Source organism: Pan paniscus, chromosome 1, assembly GCF_029289425.2.
Source record: "Pan paniscus chromosome 1, NHGRI_mPanPan1-v2.0_pri, whole genome shotgun sequence".
NCBI classification, from domain to species: Eukaryota; Metazoa; Chordata; class Mammalia; order Primates; family Hominidae; genus Pan; species Pan paniscus.
Window position 1 is genome coordinate 7,993,002 of NC_073249.2, and position 20,339 is coordinate 8,013,340.

At 41.7% G+C, this 20,339-nt stretch overlaps 1 protein-coding gene across 9 annotated transcripts in view; it reads left to right on the forward strand.

Annotated features, from left to right (window-relative positions):
* Window positions 1-20,339, forward strand: part of RGS7 (regulator of G protein signaling 7) — a 591,371-nt gene that overhangs the window by 204,143 nt on the left and 366,889 nt on the right. The window contains exon 1 of one of the 9 annotated variants that reach the window (XM_063594528.1): window positions 1-19,037. This exon is cut by the window's left edge and continues 25,317 nt beyond it. The exons of 7 other annotated variants lie outside the window; for them this stretch is intronic. The gene's annotated coding sequence lies outside the window, so the exon portion shown is untranslated. The remainder of the gene's footprint in view (window positions 19,038-20,339) is intronic. One more of the 9 variants, XM_034949708.3, reaches the window with a different exon arrangement.

The following is a 20,339-nucleotide window of genomic DNA, read 5'->3' on the forward strand; positions in this document are numbered from 1 at the left end:
GTTCAGAAGCTTGAGGTTGCAGAAAGAATGGGGGCTTGGATTGTGGCAAAACAGGTTGTGATTATGGGAGGGAGAGAAGAGGAGCCCTGGCTAGCAAAGATCACTTGTTATGTAGATGAAATCTCACAGGTAGCCGCCCTCAGAGAGAATAGATGGTAAATGTTTCTTTCAGACCTTCAAAGGTGTCGACAGTCAGTTAATCTTTCCTAGATCTGGAAGAGGACAAGGGAGGCCCTTGGAGAAAGACTGGCTGCATCAATGCAGATTTTCTCTGCAGATGTGTATCTCCCCCACAAAAGACAGCTTTGCATGGCTACTTCTATCTGCTGGCCCTCTGAACATCCATCTCAAAATATGTCCGAGAAAGATGTTTTGAGATATTTTGATTTCCTTCACCCTGTATTTGAAAAGAGGGGTGCTATGCAGTCATCTCCACAAAAAGCTACTCAGCCCTAGGACTGAGCAGGCTGAGTGAAATCACCTTCTTTTCACTGATAAAGTTAGGAGGTCACTGCCAAGGCTTGCTTCAGGCCCCGTTTCCTGGCTCCCTCTAATTAACCCCCTTTCTGACCTTTTGGCTGTGTTAAGCCGCAAATGGTTATGCCTTCCTGGCCACGGAGCCTGTCTCTGCTTAATCTGACACTGCTCATATCTGCCCCTATTATACAGTTTATGTAGTGGCAAATTCCAAAACAATTTAACTCCCATCTTCAACACATTTTTTAAAGTAATACTGTCATTTCCAATGTGCCAACTCTGGAACTATATTCTAAATATGACATGGGCTTTAACAATGGCAACAGCTATCAATAGACTATAAACTTGGTTTAGAACCAGAGTCAGACTGCCTTACTTCAAATTCTCCTTTTGTATTTATTAGCTGTGTGAACTCGGGGAAGAAAGCTTATAACTTTAAGACTCAGTTTTCCCTTCTGTAAAATGGGAATAATAATGATAATGCTTACTTGATGGTGTGACCAGTGGAGAACCTGTATGGGTCTGCAGAAACTCGATCCTTGCCTCTTCAAAGGAAAGAATTTGGCCAAGGGGTAGAAGTGGGTTTAAGGCAGCGGGAGAGACACAGGCAAGTTTTAGAGCAGGAGTCAGAGTTTTTTAAAAAGCTTTAGGGCAGGAACAAAAGGAAGCAAAATACACTTGCCAGAGGACCAGGTGGGTGACTTGAGAGATCCAGTGCCCCATCCGGTCCTTGACTGGGGTTTTATACCTTGGCGGGGTTTTATACCTTGGCAGGGTTTTTGGGCTTGCATTTCTTCTCCCCTGATTCTTCCTTTGGAGCGGGCTGTCCGCATATACAGTGGCCTGTCAGCACTTGGAAGGGGCTGTGTGCGCAGTGTGTTTACTGAAGTTGTGTGCATGCTCACTTGAGGCGTTTTTCCCTTACCAGCAGAGTGTTCCTGGAGGAAGATTATATACCAGTTAAACGCCGCCATTTTGCCTCTTAGTGCACATGCTTAGCCTGCTCGCCCAACTTCTGAGATCTTATCTGGAAGGGGGCTGATCACCAGTTTCAGGTGTTTTATATCTACTGGGAGACGGTCTTTCTTTGGCACCAGCTGCAATCAATTATTATTTTAGAGAAATAGTTTAACAACCTCCTGACCATTACCTAGTGGTCAGCTGACATTCCTGGGGAGGGGTTGGGGGGCCTCTCCTGCCCTGCTCACGTCTGCCTAGCTACCTGCTTTAACAATAGAACAGTTGGCTGGGCACGGTGGCTCAAGCCTGTAATCCCAGCACTTTGGGAGGCCGAGGCAGGTGGATCACCTGAGGTCAGGAGTTCGAGACCAGCCTGACCAACGTGGTGAAACTCATCTCTACTAAAAATACAAAAATTAGCCAGGCGTGGTAGCAGGCGCCTGTAATCCCAGCTACTTGGGTGGCTGAGGCAGGAGAATCGCTTGAACCCGGGAGGCGGAGGTTGCAGTGAGCCGAGGTGATGCCATTGCACTCCAGCCTGGGCAACAGAGTGAGACTCTGTCTCAAAAAAAAAAAAGCAATAAAACAGTTATGATTACATGAGATGTACATGTATTACATGTATACATACGTTAGCAAATTTCCTGGCACTTATAGAAATGAGAATTAAATTGAATATTAGTTATTATTATTAATGTGTCATGGACTGTGCCATTGTGCAAACAGTTTTAATTATCTCTTAAAAACACCAGTTAGGTGAAGAGTGCTGACCAGATCTGAATGGAAATTTTGCATCTGTCAAACACAGTGGTCCTCTTGTGTCAGTGTAAGAACTCACGGATTCTCTGATGGCTACTTTTGGATACATTCATCACTATGGCTCTGTCTCCTGGCTTAGTTCCCTCAAAAATTACATTTAAGTTTTTTGATACAACTGCATATGCAGACACAACCTTGGAATGATGTAATTTCTATTTTAAAACTCCTCCTGAAAGAAGGCATTTGAGTTGAAGATTTCTTAATCATTTCTACAGGTGGTTTGGGTGTTATTAGGTTGAGGCAAAAATGATCATGGTTTTTTAATGGCAAAAAAAACTATCACTTTTGCCCCAACCTAATAATTAATGTCTAACCGGATTCAAAATGCATTATCCACCATACTCCTTCTGATTTCACACCAGTAAAATGCAGCAAGCGACAGGAGTCCACTTTGCAAAGTCCTGCTGTAGATGACAAGGCCGGGATGGTTTGATAAGGTCAGGAAAAGATGAATCAAATTTCAATAAAAAGATTTAATAAGCTGGAACAGTACCCCAAAATTTGCAGCTTCTCCATAACCCCAGGGCAACGTAGATATCAAACTGGCGAATCGCCATTTGAATTCTGAATTGATTGGTTGCCATTAGGAAACAGTTGTTATGTGAAGGGTACAATTGATAATACAGGGAAAGAGCCAATGTAGAAAAATGACTCTGAGTTTTGGGAGCATGAAAGTTACAAAATCCAAACATATATTCTGCAGCCAGTTCTAGACTGCTACGTGTTTCACCTTATTCCACACACCGTTCAGGGGATGAGTCCAGTTCTTGATTGCTACATGTTTCACCTTATTCCACACACCGTTCAGGGGATGAGCCACTCATTGTCTCTCACTTGGAAGAGGAACAGAAGAATGTCTATTATTCAACATCCGACATCAATTTTGTAAGGAAGGTGAGATCCTACCCAGAGCTCTTTGGACTGTTGAGAATGAAGGCATTTTGTTGATCCATGGGCTGAGTCTGTATCACAAGATGACAAAGCAAGCGTAATGGAATATTTCTTCTCCAAAGTTCCTTTCAGGACAACACTTAGCCCCAAATATTTCCAGATGAAAACCCTATTTCTTTTTCTTTTTCTTTTTTTTTTTTTTTTTTGAGATGGAGTCTCGCTCTGTCACCCAGGCTGGAGTGCCGTGGTGCTATCTTGGCGCACTGCAAGCTTCACCTCCCAGGGATTAAAACCCTATTTCTGACAGGTAATAAAAGGTAGAAGAACCTCAAGTCCATATTATCTAAAGCAGAACCTCAAGCCCATATTACTTAATATAAAGTTGTAAGTGCTCTACCAAACGCATGATGAAATGACCCAAGGAGCAGGTTTTCTTTCTGCCATATTGATTTAACTTTCCTAGTGGTGACTCAGTTTCTTGCCTGCTGTGTTTTTGGCTTAGAACACCCTCTCCCTTTCTCCTCTTCCCATCCCTCATCCACCTGGCTGCATAATTCTTGTCCTGTGTATACTTAACTCAGTATCACCTCTTCTGGGAAATGCTTTCCAAACTGTCCTACTTCCAGTTTGACTTAGATGTCTTTCTTCTATTTTCTTCTTCTTTGGTCCCATAACACTTTGCTGATATCTCAGTGTCCTTATAAACCAAGCAGAAATAGCTTATTTGTTATACATTTTTGAGCATCTAATAGATGCTCAGTGTGTTTGTTCAGTAAGGGATAAATTAGTGAGTAGGTGAGTGGGTGGGTGGATGGATGGATGGATGGAAGGAAGGAAGGGCTATATTTCCCTGGAGAATTTGGAAAGTTCCTACATTTAGGTTGTTCTAGAAGGATAAGTAGGTGTTTTTCAAAAAGTGGAGAAAAGGGGTTTCTTTGTAGAAAGAACAACACATAAAAGGGACATGGAGATAATGAAAACATGGTGATTAGGAGGAGTAAGGGCTTTAGTGTGTAGGAAGACAGGTGGGTGAGATACAGTGAAATTGGGTGTGTAATGTAGAATGTAATATTGAACAGATCAGGTAAGATTCAATTCTGAAAGGCTTTTAAGCCAGAATAAGCAGAAAAGGAAGCATTGTAACTTCTTAGGCAAGCAATTGATATAGTAAAAATGAATTATGTGTTCATAAACAATATAAAAGATAAAAAACATTTATTATTCCTTTGTGAACACCATAAGGAGTTTGTGAAGTTTATGGAGTTTGTGAACTTGAAAAAGCTCAATATATCTTGAAAAATAAGAATTGGCACAAACTCTTGGGTGCTATTTTGAGACATATTGCAGAAATAAATTGATGGATGGAGAGACAGATAGACGGTTTCATGGGTAGATTTGTAATAAAATTGATTTTTATGATTTTCAGTGCATATGAAAACCCCAGGCATTTTTGTTTAATTGAACTTCAGTGTGGCTTTTGGGATTGAAAATCACATTTCTAATCTTTTGATATTTTTGATCATAAAATTTTAGGCATCTGAAGAGTAAGTGCTATTGTGTCAAAGCCACTGACTCTCTGGGATGAATTAAAATTCTAAACTGGTAGGGAAAAGGTCAGGGAAACTTTTTCTACCTGAGTTTGGGGCAGATCTAAAATACCCTTCACACTAACACAAGTATTATCATTGCTGGCATATCGTCTCCATTGCTTGTATGTTAAAAGATCCATCCATGCATTCATCTATTTAACATTAACACGGCTGCACTTACTTGACAAATCTTGTTTTTCCAGTTCTGTTTTAAGGCAGATATTTTGAACTAAAAAGATGTGAAGAAAGATAGCGCTTGGGTTTGAGCATAACCTGGGGTCTCTACATCATTGTGCACTTCTGTGGAAGGTGTTTAGTGTTTTATGAGAGGCTAGATACTTACAGACATGTATAAGGTAACAAGTCTATCTGTGTGACTATCCACACCCATTGGATGTTCACCAATAAGCAAATGTGTGATATTGTGTTGTATAATCCTAAATCGCATAGCTCTGTGGTTGGCAAAGTTTTTCTGCAAAGGGCCAGATAGTAAACATATTTGGCTTTCAGGTATCTGTCACAACTTCCCAACTATGCTATTGTGGATCAAAAGCAGCTATAGACAATATGTAAATGAATTAGCATGGCTGTGTCCTAATAAAAGTTTATTTATGGGGACGGGCGTGGTGGCTCACACCTGTAATTCCAGCACTTTGGGAGGCTGAGGCGGGCGGATCATAAGGTCAGGAGATGAGACCATCCTGGCTAACATGGTGAAACCCTGTCTCTACTAAAAATTAAAAAAAAAAAATTAGCCGGGCGTGGTGGTGGGCACCTGTAGTCACAGCTACTCGGGAGGCTGAGGCAGGAGAATGGCGTGAACCCGGGAGGTGGAGCTTGCAGTAAGCCCAGATCGCACCACTGCACTCTAGCCTGGGCGACAGAGCGAGACTCAGTATCAAAAAAAAAAAAAAAAAAAAAAAGAAAAGAAAAGAAAAGAAAAAAGTTTATTTATGGACACTACAAATTAGATTTTATATAATTTTCATATATTATGAAATATTATGCTTTTTATTTTATTTTTTTCAACCACTGAAAAGCCTGAAAACATTCTTCACTCCCGGGCCCAACAAAATCTGATGGCAGGCCAGATTTGAGCCATGGTCAGTGTTTGCTGACCCCTAGCAGATATGATGGTCTCTGCATCTAGAACAGCTGTCTGAATTTGCCTGATAGATCTATATTCAGGTTGCATGGAAGAGAAGCATCTGTTCCTTTGATACACATTTTTACTTGAGTGTAGGTGACAGTGATTCTCACACCAGCAGTGAACGACTTTTTGCAGCAGGTGGTTGACCACAGGGAGCGAACCAAGGAACACACTATGAGTCATGGAGGGAAGCCTATGTAGGGGGACCCCTTGCCTATTCCAAAGGTTTCCCAGCCTCAAGTCCTCTCCCCGTTCACTGAAACAGGTCAGAGCATCAACCTTTTCAGGAGCTGACAATGGCCAGCACTTCTGGAGGTAGGTAGAAGCAAAGGAGAAGGGCATTCAGCAGGAGCAGAGTGGAACTTGTCTCCAGGTTCCATATTAGCTGTCTCTTCCTTCTCTTCCAAGAGCTACCAGTGGCACACTGATATGAATTGCACCAATAAAAGTGAAAGTCTTTTTTTTTTTTTAATTCCACCAGACAACTGGAGAAAGTGGAAGTTTTAACAGCTGACTGACCAAATAACATACTTACTCTTGCTAGGGATTTTTAAAACATATATGTACACTCACACGTATGTATGTAATGAATATATGCAAGTACAGGAAGCAGACTGTGGTTAGAGTTTGGAATATAGGATGCTAATTAAAAAGGATCCTTGGTAATGACATCTGGAAGGGAAGAGAGGAGACAGTAGTGAGGAGGGGGAGAAATTGAGCTACAATGCAGGCCCAACCACACAGACCTCACAGGGAACTCCACAATCAGAATGGATCTTCAGAGTTGTGCCAACTTAGCTCAAGACAGACAGGTTTTATTGATTGTGTCAGTTGATTATGAGTCACCCAGGAAGGGGTGTGACCTTGTGTGAGGCAGTTCTCTGCAGCTGGGTCAATCCCTGATGTAGTTGACAGCTGAAGGCTGTCTGCTGGCTGCTCTTTGAGACCTGACCTGCAAGTCTTCAGTGAAGGGATTTCCCCTCCCCTCCCCTCCCCTCCCCTCCCCTCCCCTCCCCTCCCCTCCCCTTTCCCTTTCCTTCCCCTTTCCATCTATCATCTATCTAGCATCTATCTTTCTTTTTTTTCTTTTTTTTGAGACAGAGTCTCTCTCTGTTGCCCAGGCTGGAGTGCAGTGGCACAATCATGGCTCACTGCAGCCTTGACCTCCTGGGCTCCCGTGATCCTCTTGCCTCAGCCTTTCTAGTATCTGGGAGCACAAGTGTGCATTACCATGTCCAGCTAATTTTTTGTTTATTTGCGTTTCATAGAGACAGAGCCTTGCTTTGTTGTCCAGGTGGTCTTGAACTCCTGAACTCCTGGGCTCAAGTAGTCCTCCAGCTTCAGGCTCCTAAAGGACTGAAATTACAAGTGTGAGCCACCACTCCCAGCCTAGCATCTATCTTTCTGTCTATCTATCTATCTATCTATCTATCTATCTATCTATCTATCTAATCTATCATCTATCATTTATCTTTCTATCCTCTATCTCAGGTGTGTGTGTGTGTGTGCGTGCGTGTGTAAATTTAGGAACTCTAATATTGTAGAACCTAGACAGTGCCTAGCACTTGACATCATTTGTGTGTAGGACTATGATTGATGTTTGACTAGGAATCATAATCCCTGTGGTAGTTACTATAATTTTATCTAGTCATAAAGAAAGGACTAAGAAGTACTTGAGGCTTACGGAGAAGAGACAACCCAAAAGAAGGATTTCTGATTCTCAGCCTATGATCCATTTGGCCTATTTTTAAAACCAGACAGTATCTAAATATGAGATTTTTAAAAATCACTCTACTTGAAACCCAGTGTTCAGTTGTAAAATGCAGTTTCTTCATGTATGTTTGTTTTCCATATTTTTTTTTTAAAAGTCTACTGGAAATTTCATTTTGAGACTGGGGAAATAATTTTACCTCAAACATACTTACTTTTGACAAGCTCATTTAAAAGGTGCTCAATTTGGGTTTAACTTTTGTAACAGCCTAGGTCATTTCCTTTTTTTTTTTTTTCTTTTTTTCAAGTGAGCATAAATTTTGAACAATGTGCTTCTCAGGGCTTTCTTACAGTTCTCAAATCTCTTGGCCTTTCATTGATCCCTAAAAAAGATAAAAGGTGTCGTATCTCTTTTTTCCTTCTACTATACTAATTTATGCAGGTCTTCATTTTTATTTTTTAAAGATGCATAATCTGGCCAGGTGAGGTGGCTCACGCCTGTAATCCCAACACTTTGGGAGGCAGAGGAGGGGAGATCACTTGAGGTCAGGAGTTCACCAGCCTGGCCAACATGGTGAAACCCATATCTACCAAAAAATACAAAAATTAGCTGGGCCTGGGGGTATGCACCTGTAATCCCAGCTACTTGGGAAGCTGAGGTGGGAGAATTGCTTGGACTGGGAGGTAGAGGTTGCCACTGCACTCCAGCCTGGGCGAGAGAGTGAGACCCTGACTGAAAAAATAACAAATAAAATAAAGACACATAATCAAAATGATTGTATTGCAATATTAATCAATTGAAAGTGTTTATTTTGTTCTCATTACTAAGTATGAAATTTGCCTTTTTCAGTTTATCTTGAGAATAGTGAGTTTGTAATACAATCCCTTTTCTTGATTTTATTTTGATTTTCTTTTTCAGTCTGCATGACATTCTTTTTTTAAAAAATGGCTCTTGGAACAGTATTTTTATGTTTTATTTTTTTGCAAGTTGCTGTCACTGTTGACTACATAACCCCTAGACGTGAGCATTTGTTAGATGGCCTCCCCTCCCATGTCTGCCATCACTGACAGTGAAAGTCAGCCAGTGACCCTGAATTGTCTGTCATTTCTCTCTCCTCTTTGCCCTTGTCATCCAATAAGTCTCCCAGCTCTGCCAATTTTCCTCAGTTTGAGTTTTCAGATTTTAGCACCTGTAATAACTGCCCAAGGCTAGGTTCTAATTATCTCGCACCTGCAATATTTTAATGACCTCTGGCCAGTTTTCCCGACATTCGGGGAGACACCCTAACCCAGTAGTAGATTCATTTTCAAGAGTGTTCTAATCACTTCGCCTTCTCTGGGCACAGTCCTGGCTTTCACTGGCCTTTTCTTTCATTTAAGAGCCCCTGACCTTGGACATTGGGGTCCTCCTCCAGCTGCTACTTGCATGTTATGGCTTTGTTCCCCTGGACTCACCCCTCCTGATCCCCTAGGGCCACGCTGGCCTCCTCCACAGCCAAACACGTTTCCCCTCAGGGTCTGTACTATTGCCTTTCTTGCTGCCTGAGATTCTTCCCTTCCTGTTTCTCCTTGGGGCTCTTTGTCTCCTTGCAGTTAGGACTCTGCTCAAAGACCCATCTTCACAGACCAGACCTAACCAACTGCCCAAAAGAGCAAGCCTCCACTATCCTGTCTCCTTACCCTCCCTTATTTTCATTCATGGCACTAATCAGTATCTGAAAATACTTTATATACGTACTACTTGCTTCCTGTCTAACTTCACCACTAGAATCTCGCCACAAAAACAGGACACATGTCTGTCTCCTTCACTAGAGTCCAGGGCTGCCAGTGTTTGGATACAGTAGAGAGCACAGGATTTACACTGACCATCAGTGCCATTACACATTTTTATCATGTATGTGAAAGCACTTTACAGAACTCAAAAAATAGACAGATAAGCATTTAGTCCTTGATTTTGTGCCATAGTACTGTATCCTGGAATACTTCCCGTCCTCCTCACGTCCAAACCCCATTTCTTCCTTCCTTCCCATCTCAGCCTAAGACTGGCTTCTCCATTAGGACTCTCCCTTGCTGTATTTGAAGAGACCAATCAACAGCACTTGCTTCTCTGTCCCTATTCTGGACAAATTGAAACATAGAACAAAGTAGTAAGGCCAAGGAGATCAGGTTTCCACCATTATTACTGAAAAAGGCTACACTGCGGGATGTGGTTTAGATCTGCAGGTAAATGTGTTATCCAATGCTGAACACCCAAAGAGGTGGGCTTACCTGCCCTGACACGGGTGGCACCGCACTGGGGCAAGCCCCCCTCTGTTGGGGAATGTCTTCCTGGAGGAGCAGCACAGAGTATTTCCCTTTACACATTTTCCTTCCTTGCCTTTTGTAAATCTAACCACTTTTTTTTTTTCAAATCATCTGAACTCATTGATATAACTTGTATAACTCTCTTCTTCACCAAATTGTTCAGCGCCTCATAATATATGTTATAATATGATTCTCATGTTAAATGCTCAGCAATGATTACTCATGTTAAAGTGGATTGATTGCATTGCATCCAGCTTGAAGGCAGTGCATTTGGTCTCACAGTACCTGCACAAATGCTGTGCCCTCATGGCAGGTGTCACCACTTCTAATGTGACTCTCCATGATGCTCCCACCCTCAGTCATCAGCCTGACAAATGCATCTAATTTCTATCTTACAAAATGAACAAAATCTACCTGTGGGTTTATGTGCAAATCAACAATGACTATTCATTGTCGGTCAATGTTTACTCTTAGTGATGCTCGTATGGGAAATGTATTACTTGTATTACCCCAAGTTCCAATCATAAAACAACTCATCGATCTTTAAAATAAAAATGGGCACTGAGTTGCAGTCCAGGCATATTCAGTAAGTGACCTGATCAGTCAGTATCAGTAAGGAGGTAGACAATAAGACCTTTGTATCAGTCAGGGGAGGTTAACAGGTAGTAACAAATAACCCCTGAATCTCATGGGCTTAAAACAAAGTTTTCTTCCTCACTCATACTACATGGCTGACTCTGGCAAATGGGGGCACTGCTTCTCAGGGGGCTCAGCCCCTGGAGCCTTGCTGGCCACCATGGGAGGAGAAGGAGAGTATACTCACACCCACACATATATGAAATGCTCGGCAGAAGCGGCAGGTCTCTTCCACTCACAGCTCATTGGCCAGAACCAACCACATTGCTCCATTGAACACAGGGGTCCAAATGACATCCTCCTACCATTTCTCCACATCATAGACAGCCAGAAGTACCTGACGAGGAGCATGACTAAATATTGCTGGCTACAACTGAGTCAGCAAGACCTATGCCCGCACAATATTCTGGAGTGTTCAATGGGCTTCAGGAATGAGTTGCATTCAGTGATGGAAAATAGCAATTGCTATTGATGAAGCTCCCAATTACTGTTGAATAACTTGAAAGAGTTTTAACTAGGATACCACTGCTCTATCTTCAATGAATGATCATATTTTCAACAGTGATGCAAAAGACACACCATCTGCATTTTCCTACTTTAAAATTAACATGAGATTATATTATAATATGGTGTTTTATACATATTTTTAAACCTGGATGGGGTTTTTGTTGTTGTTGTTGTTCCAGAGTTACAGTTAAGAGTATCAAACATACGTTGCACTGGTCTTTAGGTCATTATTCCCCCTTTCTCCTTAGAACTTTGGCTTGCCCAAAGATCTTTTTTTTTTTTTTTTGGCTGCTAATGAGCTAGAATTATTGGCTTATTTTGTCCTCTTTTTTTCATTTTCACTCATTGGAAGCATTGAGAATGCTGCTTAAGTGGCCAAGAATCAGGTTATAAGAAGCAAATGCATAGAATGTTCTGGACTAGCTTTGTTGATGAAGTGAATATACCATGGGCATAGTTTGCCAAGGTGGCTCAGTCCATATCCTACAAGAGAGGAAGCACATGGTACCATGGAGCTTGTATTCCATTCATGATATCGATGGGTGCCAATGTGAACATTTATTTCTCCCTCTTTGATTAAGTTCTTTAACATTAATTGAAGAGGAATTCTACTTCATATTTTCCTGGCTCTTCTAATGCAAATTTTATACTATAGTGTGTCTTCTCACTAACCAGAATAGCAATACAATGGAAATGGAGTCACCTCATTAGGTGTAACCCAAGTGTTGTGGCAGCCTGATGTTGTAGGTGATGGGTTGATGGGTGCAGCAAACCCATGGCATGTGTATACGTATGTAACAAAAATGCACGTTCTGCACATGTAACCCAGAACTTAAAGTAAAAAAAAAAAATAGAGTTCCTAATCCATCCTGTCAGTTCACTTGACATCTCCTATCTGCAGTGTCTTTGACAGAGTTGAGTGTTTCTCCTCTCCTGGTTGTTTAGGATCCCTTCTTCAGCCCTTCGCCCCCCACATGCAGGTGGCACCCCTTCATTTTCCTTCTGCTGGAGTCTCCTTGCATGGCTGGACAGGCCTCCTGAGCAGAGTCTAAGGAACTTGGGCTTTCTTTGCTCTGACTCTCTGTGGGGACAGGTTGTTGCCCTCTCTTCAGGCCACAATCAGAACTGCGTATCCACTACCGTCTCTCTTTCCATAGATGTTATAGCACAAATCAGACATCAGTCTGTGTGATACCTAATTTTAGGTGTCAACTTGACTAGATTGAGGGATGCCTAGATGGCTGGTGAAACGTTGTTTCTGGGCACGACTGTTAGGGTGTGTATGCAGGAGACTAGCATGTGCGCCAGTGGACTGAGTGGGGAAGATCCACCCTGATGTTGACAGACACCGTGCAAACAGCTAGGGGCCCAGATAGAAAAAGAATGGTGGAAGGAGGGGGCAGACTCTTGCTCACCTTCTCTTTTGGAGCTGGGATGCCCTTCTTCTCCTGGCCTTGGACATCTGGATTCCAGGTTTTCCCGCCTTTGGACTCCAGGGCTTGCAACAGTGGCTCTCTGGGTTCTTGTGCCTTTGGCCTCAGACTGAGAGCTACACCATTAACTTTCTTGATTCTCAGGCCTTCAGACTTGGACTGAGCCACTCTCCTGGCTTCTCTGGTTCTCCAGTTTGCAGAAGGCCTATGTGGGATGTCTCAGCCTCCATAATTGTGTGACTCCATTCCCCTAATAAATTCCCTCTCATCTATCTGTATCTACATCTATATATGTATTCTATTGATTCAGTCTCTCTGGAAAACACTGACTAATACAGTTTCCAAACCCCAGGGGCTACATATCAAGATGTCTAAAACCTTTCTCTAGGATTGAGGTGAGAGGCAAACTCCCCCACACTCCCTATGGGAGGGGGTTTATAGAACAATTTATCCAAATAAGCCTTATTTTAATTTCTAATCCTACCATTTTGAACCCTTAATATACGTATCAGATTTATATCCTCAAGATGACTGAGGGACTCAGAGTCATAAAGTTTTTTTTTCTGGTTATCTTGTTTTCAAATCCTGATAAACAAGGACTTGGGGCCTCAGGCAAAACTGAGATTGAAATATTTCTATTTTAATGTTTTTATGATACAGACATTTCCTCTCAAATGTCCCTGCGAATTAACATAGAGTGAAAATATACATCTCTATAAATGGGTTAAATACCACACCAAATATGATTTTATTGATCACTATAGTTTATATTCTCAAATAAGTCACAACCATTTCATCATCTCTCTTCATTGTATAATACAAATGATTATTATTTTTTTGCTCAAATACGTTGCAGCCAGTATCTCTTTAGCTCATAAGCATTGTACCCTTGGTCTGTGTATGCCCCAGGTACAGGGAGGACAGGTTGTATGATTCTTATGAAATGCCTATCTTGGGAAGCCGAGGCAGGCAGTTCACTTGAGGTCAGGAGTTCGAGACCAGCCTAGCCAACATGGTGAAACCCTGTCTCTACTAATACAAAAACTTAGCCAGGCATGGTGGCACGCACCTGTAACCCCAACTACTCGGGAGGCTGAGGCAGGAGAATCACTTGAATCCTGGAGGTGGAGGTTGCAGTGAGCTGAGATCCCACCACTACACTCCAGCCTGGGCGACAGAGCAAGATTCCATCTCAAAAAATAAAAATAAAAGAAATGCCTACCACTCCCTCCTCTCCACTGTCAGTCACTATTGCACATGCAGCAAATGTTTCCAGCAGCCTCTTTAGTCATCTCCCAAAAACATTTATTGCATGACATTGTGGGTATGGGGTGTGGTTAACCAAGAGTTAACACCTACTGCTGGTTTAAAGGACATGGCCCAGCCATTTACTAGACAAAGGGAAAAGGGTCATTTATGTGTAGAACTTACTCTGGAGAGCAGGACCATGCCAGTGTACCTTGGGGACAGGGGAGGGGGAGTGGCATGATAAAGCCAGTCATGGCAGCAGCTTTAGTAAAAAAGAAAATGAGGCTGGGTGCAGTGGCTCATGTCTGTAATCCCAGCACTTTGGGAGGCCAAGGTGGGTAGATCACCTGAGCTCAGGAGTTTGAGACCAGCCTGTCTCTACGAAAAATACAAAAATGCAAAAACATTATCTGGGCGTGGTGGCACATGCCTGTAATCTCAACTATTCGGGATACTGGGGCAGGAAAATCACCTGAACCTGAGAGGTGGAGGTTGCAGTGAGCCGAGATTGCACCACTGCACTCCAGCCTGGGCAACAAGAGCAAGACTTCATCTCAAAAAAAAAAAAAAAAGAAAATGCTCACATTTTCTACTTGTAGAGTTCATTGGCTGTATTTTCTGCTTTCCACTTGGTTGTTTGCTGTGTATATAGCTAACACTTGAGAAATATTTTCTGCTTTCTGTTGAATTGGAACCACAGATATTTGTGCTAGATGGGACATTGAAGATCATTTAATCCAGTGATGCCCTGTTGGAGTGTGAAGGTGTTTTAGAATGTCAAAATGGTTGTAATTTTACATTTTTGTATGTGCTCGTTGACGAAATACATAGTAGCCAAAAGATGTTATAAACTCTACAGTGCTTTTAAATGATACTGGTTTTCTTAGACATAGTAATCTACATACATGTAAAACTGTTATTTGTTTTATGTGTGGTGTGTGTACGCACATACATATATATATATATGACAAATAGTATATTCAGTTTTTATGTAGGACTTATTATAGAATGTATATGCATTTTCACATCTTTACAATAACACTAGTCTTGACTCAGCTGGTTAGCAACCACCAGCCTTGTCTATCATTTTATGAATGAAGAAAGCATCAGATGCAGTGACTTGCCCGAGGTCACCCAGTAGTAGAAGGGCTGTTTGTCATTTAGCATTATGATCATTATTTATATTTCAACTAATTATTATTTGAGCTTATTTTGTGTCAGGCACTGGGGCACTGAGCTAAGGTCTGGGAATAAGGTATTGAGATGTAGCTCAGCAGAAATTAAGAAAGACATACATAAGGAAACAAAAGGGTTTCTAACTTATCCTGACCACAATTTTCAGCAGAACCAATTCATTACTGTCTGGCTATATAGAAATGAAGTCAATAGAAAATCTGAGGCCAGTCATGGTGGCTCATGCCTGTAATCCCAGCAATTTGGAAGGCCAAGGTGGGTGGATCACTTGAGGTCAGGACTTCAAGACTGGCCTGGCCAACATGACAAAATTTTGTCTTTTCTAAAATTATAAAAATTAGCTGGGCATTGTAGCACACACCTGTAATCTCAGCTACTTGGGAGGCTGAGGCAGGAGAATGACTTGTATCCGGGAGGCAGATGCTGCAATGAGCCAAGATAGCACACTATACTCCAGCCTGGGCAACAGGGTGAGACTCCGTCTCAAAAAAAAAAGAAAAGAAAAAGAAAAGAAAGAAAGAAAATTTGAAAACACCATATAGTCAAGGCAAAGCTATCCTGTCACCAGGCATATAGATAAAATGAGAGCCTGTGATGCCTAACATACTTCTTGGAATATAGTAGCCACTCAATTAATATTTATTAAGTGAAAAAAATGACTTAATGAGAAGAACGTAAAGAAGGAGTAAGAAAATAACGTATTTTGAGACCTATATGATATTGCATTGATTCTTACATATATATATATATATAAAACTTAATCTAGATGGGATATTTAATCCGCACCTAAAAAGGGGAAAAAAATCAAAATTCTGTTACCTTGTGAATTGATTGAAAGTGATTTAAAGATGTGCTTTACTGATAACTTGCATAGAAATTATATGTTGAAATGCGATTTCTGGTACTATTGGCATGACTGCATGAATCATGTGTTCCTATTATTTTCTAACCATCTTCTATTTTTTCTTAATCATAAAATATGGAGAAGGAAAAACTATACTATATTTTACAGATGGTAAAAGACCAAGACAAAGAAGGTAAAGTGAGTTACCCAAGGTCATATAGCAAGTACATTCATACAAAACTGTGAAAATAGTCATACTTCTACATGAAGGCACTAGGTTAAGGTTTGCTAATCACAGCAAACTGTAATGGCGGTGAAACTCTACAACACATTGGAATTAATTTAGATTATGCAGTTTAGGTGCATAAGGAATGATCACACTGGCTACAAATAAGTGTGGGAGGAAAAGAACTTGGGACACTGAATTTCTTCATATTATTCATTGCCTCTCCTGATTTTTATAATAATCTCTGCACCTTTCTCTGACTAGTCAAAGAGTAATTTCTTTCTGGAAGGTGGCCTTGATGAAAAATGGAGTCGTGTGTGTATGTGTGTGTGTGTGTTATTAATTTCATGTGACAGGCTGGAGGTGATTATTATAAACACCAGGGATGCTTCAAGTGTGAAATAAATGTGCACACAGAGTGACCTTAGCTATCAGTAAGGCAAAATAAAAAGAGCACTGCTATAAGCTGAGTGTTTCTATGTCCCCAAAATTCACATGTTGAAATCCTCACCCCCAATATGATGGTATTAGGAGGCTGGGGCTTGGGGAGGTGATTAGGCCCTGAAGGTAGAGCCTTTATGAATGAGATTAGTGCCCACACAGCAAGAAAGCATCATCTATGAATCAGAAAGTGGGTCCTCAGCAGACACTAAATCCACTGTCACCTTGATCTTGGACTTCCCAGCCTCCAGAACTGTGAGCAATACATTCCTGTTGTTTATGAGATACTCAGTCTATGGTATTTTGTTATAGCCACTGAATGAACTAAGACAAGCATATTTGGGAGAGGAAAAGCAATGAGTGACCTCTGGGGAGAAAGAAGATAATATTTTATTTTCTTCCTTTGCCATATAGAGTAGGTTGGGAATCTTGTCCCTAAATCCTTTATAGTCAGAGGTCAGCTCTTGTGAAAGAATCAGGTTTTTCCGTTGTTTCTTCAGATGCTGGCATTTTGTTGAGCAAGGATAGGGGAACAATTGTGTGGCTCTTCTGGAAGTACTTCTGCCCAGAGCATAGCGTTGTTTCTCAGTATCTGCAGGGAATTGGTTCCAGGATTCCCTTCAGATACCAAAATCTGGAGATGCTCAAGTCTCTTATATAAAATGGCATAGGATTTGCATATAACCTATGCACATACTCCCGTATACTTTAAATCATCTCTAGATTACTTATAATACCTCATACAATGTAAATGTTATTGAAATAGTTGTTGTGCTGTATTGTCTTATTAGATTGTATTTTTTTTCATTGTACTGTCATTTTAATTTTTTTTCTTATTTTTGGGATATTTTGGTCCTCGGTTAGTTGAATCCATGGATGCATGGATGCCAGTGTGGAGGGAGGGCTGACTGTGTTTGCTTTTCCTTCCTTCACCTTCCCATCTGCCATCCCCACTCTCCACAGAGCTGAGCTGTGGTTACTTCTTCACTTTGCCTTCAGCCAAGAGATAAAAAACAGTTTATTTTTTCCAAACTTTGAGATTCAGATGCCATTACTTCTCCCCTTAAAGGAGAACTTTCAGTGAGAAGTATCTTGTATCTTCCTCAAAATGGAAAAAGCGTCTTGGGAAATATGCAAAGTAGGAAAATATTCAAGGAAACTATGAGTTTCACTCTAAAAATCACCATCAGAACTGTTCATTAAACTGGGAGTAAGATCATGGCATCATAGAATATTTATTTTTGTATTTATTATTTAATTTATTTATTTGTTTGTTTATTTTAGACAGAGTCTCACTCTGTCGCCCAGGCTAGAATGCAGGAGCATGATCTCGGCTCACTGCAACCTCCACCTCCCAGGTTCAAGTGATTCTTGTGCCTCAGCCTCAAAGTAGCTGGGATCGCAGGCATGTGCCACAACCTTGGCCGGCTGGCTTTGAAATCCTGACCTCAGGTGATCTTCCTGCCTATGTCTCCCAAAGTGCTGGGATTACAGACGTGAACCATCACGTCTGGCCCATAGAATTTTTAAATGGCAGAGGATCTTCAAAGTTATCAGATCCAACCTTGATCCTAAAGTGGAAATCTCATGTTTAAAATCTGGCTTGAATACTTCCAGTGTTGGTGGGAATGCTTTTGTTCATGTCACCTCACTGGCTTTTATGGATCTCTAACTGATATAAGTCTCTGCCTTCAAACTCTGCCTGGAGCAAATAGGTATATAAAACATTTCTGTAATCTCAGCACTTTGGGTGGCTGAAGCGGGACAATCACAGGGGCAGGAGGTCGAGACCAGCCTGGCCAACATGGTGAAATCCCGTCTCTACTAAAAATACAAAAAATTAGCTGGGCATGGTGGCAGGCACCTGTAATCCCAGCCACTCGTGAGGCTGAGGCAGGAGAATCGCTTGAACTGAGGAGGCGGAAGTGGAAGTGAGCCGAGATCGTGCCACTGCATTCCAGCCTGGGCGACAGTGTGAGACTCCGTCTCAAAAAAAAAAAAAAAAAAAAAAGTTTCATTGACACGCAAGGCTGAGGTGGGAAAACAGGAACAGGGAGGAAGAATGAACACACACACACACACACACACACACACACACACACACACACACACACACACACACCATCCTGCCCTGCCAACACATACTGACTCACATCAGTTGTTCCTTTGGGAAGTTAAGATTTTAAGAAAGAAAAGGCAGCAAGAAAATGAAGAGGAGAAATGATCTTCTCTATGTTCCTGCAACCTCAACGAGTTCCAGGCTTCATTTGCCCAACAGGCGGCTGTGGGGTTGGCTAGCTGGCTGGTAGCGCCGTGCTGCAGGCTTGTTGCTGCCGTGAGGAAAAACAGATTTCAAATACCAAGTTTAGCATCCCTCCATGCTATCTTGAAAATACAGCCAGATAAACAGCACTTATCAAAGCAGGCCCAGGACAGCACAGCCACAGAGATGATTAGGCTTCTGCTGAGGAGTGCTGGCTCTTTGAAAGCAGTCACACAGCAGGTTAACACCCTGTCTCCATGCTGCTCAGTGAAACATCGCATTTATGGCTTCCCAAGGAAGGGGGAGTCTTTATGTAGGTTTACAAAGCTGCTTCCGTGAACCGCAGTAAGTAATAATGGATCAGGTTTTTGGCCCAACATCACTGTGAAACTGTGAGACTAGTAGTAGTGGGTCTTACCTGCAGTGTATTTGGATGTGTGTGCCTGTGCGTATCCACATGTGTGTGTGATGGATGCGTTTGGAGGAAAAGTTTGGTATAAACAGCAGAGAAATAAACAACATATGCGCCAGCACATGTATGTCAATTTGGATGAGGATTTGAATTTTTTAACAGGAGACACTGTTGTTCAGCTTCCAGAAGTACTCTGTTTGAAAATGCTCATATATATATATGAAGAACAAACTAGAAAAGCTAGATTTTTACTATAAAAGCTAGTAAAATCTTTACATTACTGCCTTAGTCCACTCAGGCGGCTATAAGAAAATATCATGGGCTGAGTGGCTTATACACAATAGAAATGTATTTCTCAGAGTTCTGGAGGCTGGCAAGTCTAAGATCAAGGCACTGGCAGATTTAGTCACCAGTGAGGTTTCATTCTCTGGTTCACAGATGGTTCCTTCTCACTGTATTTTCACATGGCAGAAAGGACAAGCAATCTCCCTCAGGCCTCCTTTATAAGGGCACTAATCTCATTCATGAGGCTTTGCCCTCATGATCTAATCAACTCTTGAAGCCCCCACCTCTAAATACAGTGGTGATTTCATTTCAACATATGAATTTCTGGGGGGACACAAATATTCAGACCATAGCAGTGGTAGTATTTCACATAAATAAGTGGTTTAATTCTACTAAAGGTACATCCCTCCTTGCTTGCAGATATGGTTTGGCTGTGTCTCCACCCAGATCTCATCTTGAATTCCCACATGTTGTGAGAGGGACCTGGTGGGAGGTGATTGAATCATGGGGGCAGGTCTTTCCCATGCTGTTCTTGTGATAGTGGATAAGTCTCATGAGATCTGATGGTTTTAAAAAGAGGAGTTCCCCTCCACAAGCTCTCTTTTTGCCTGCCGCCATCCATGTAAGACATGACTTGCTCCTCCTTGCCTTCTGCCATGATTGTGAGGCTTCCCTAGCCACATGGAACTGCAAGTCCAATTAAACCTCTTTCTTTTGTAAATTGCCAAGTCTCAGGTATGTCATTATCGGCAGCATGAAAATGGACTAATACAGTAAATTGACCAGTAGAGTGGGGCATTGCTGAAAAGATACCCAAACATGTGGAAATGACTTTGGAACTGGGTAACAGGCAGAGGTTGGAATAGTTTGGAGGGCTCAGAAGAAGATAGTAAAATGTGAGAAAATTTGGAACTCCCTAGAGACTTGTTGAATGGCTCTGACAAAAACGC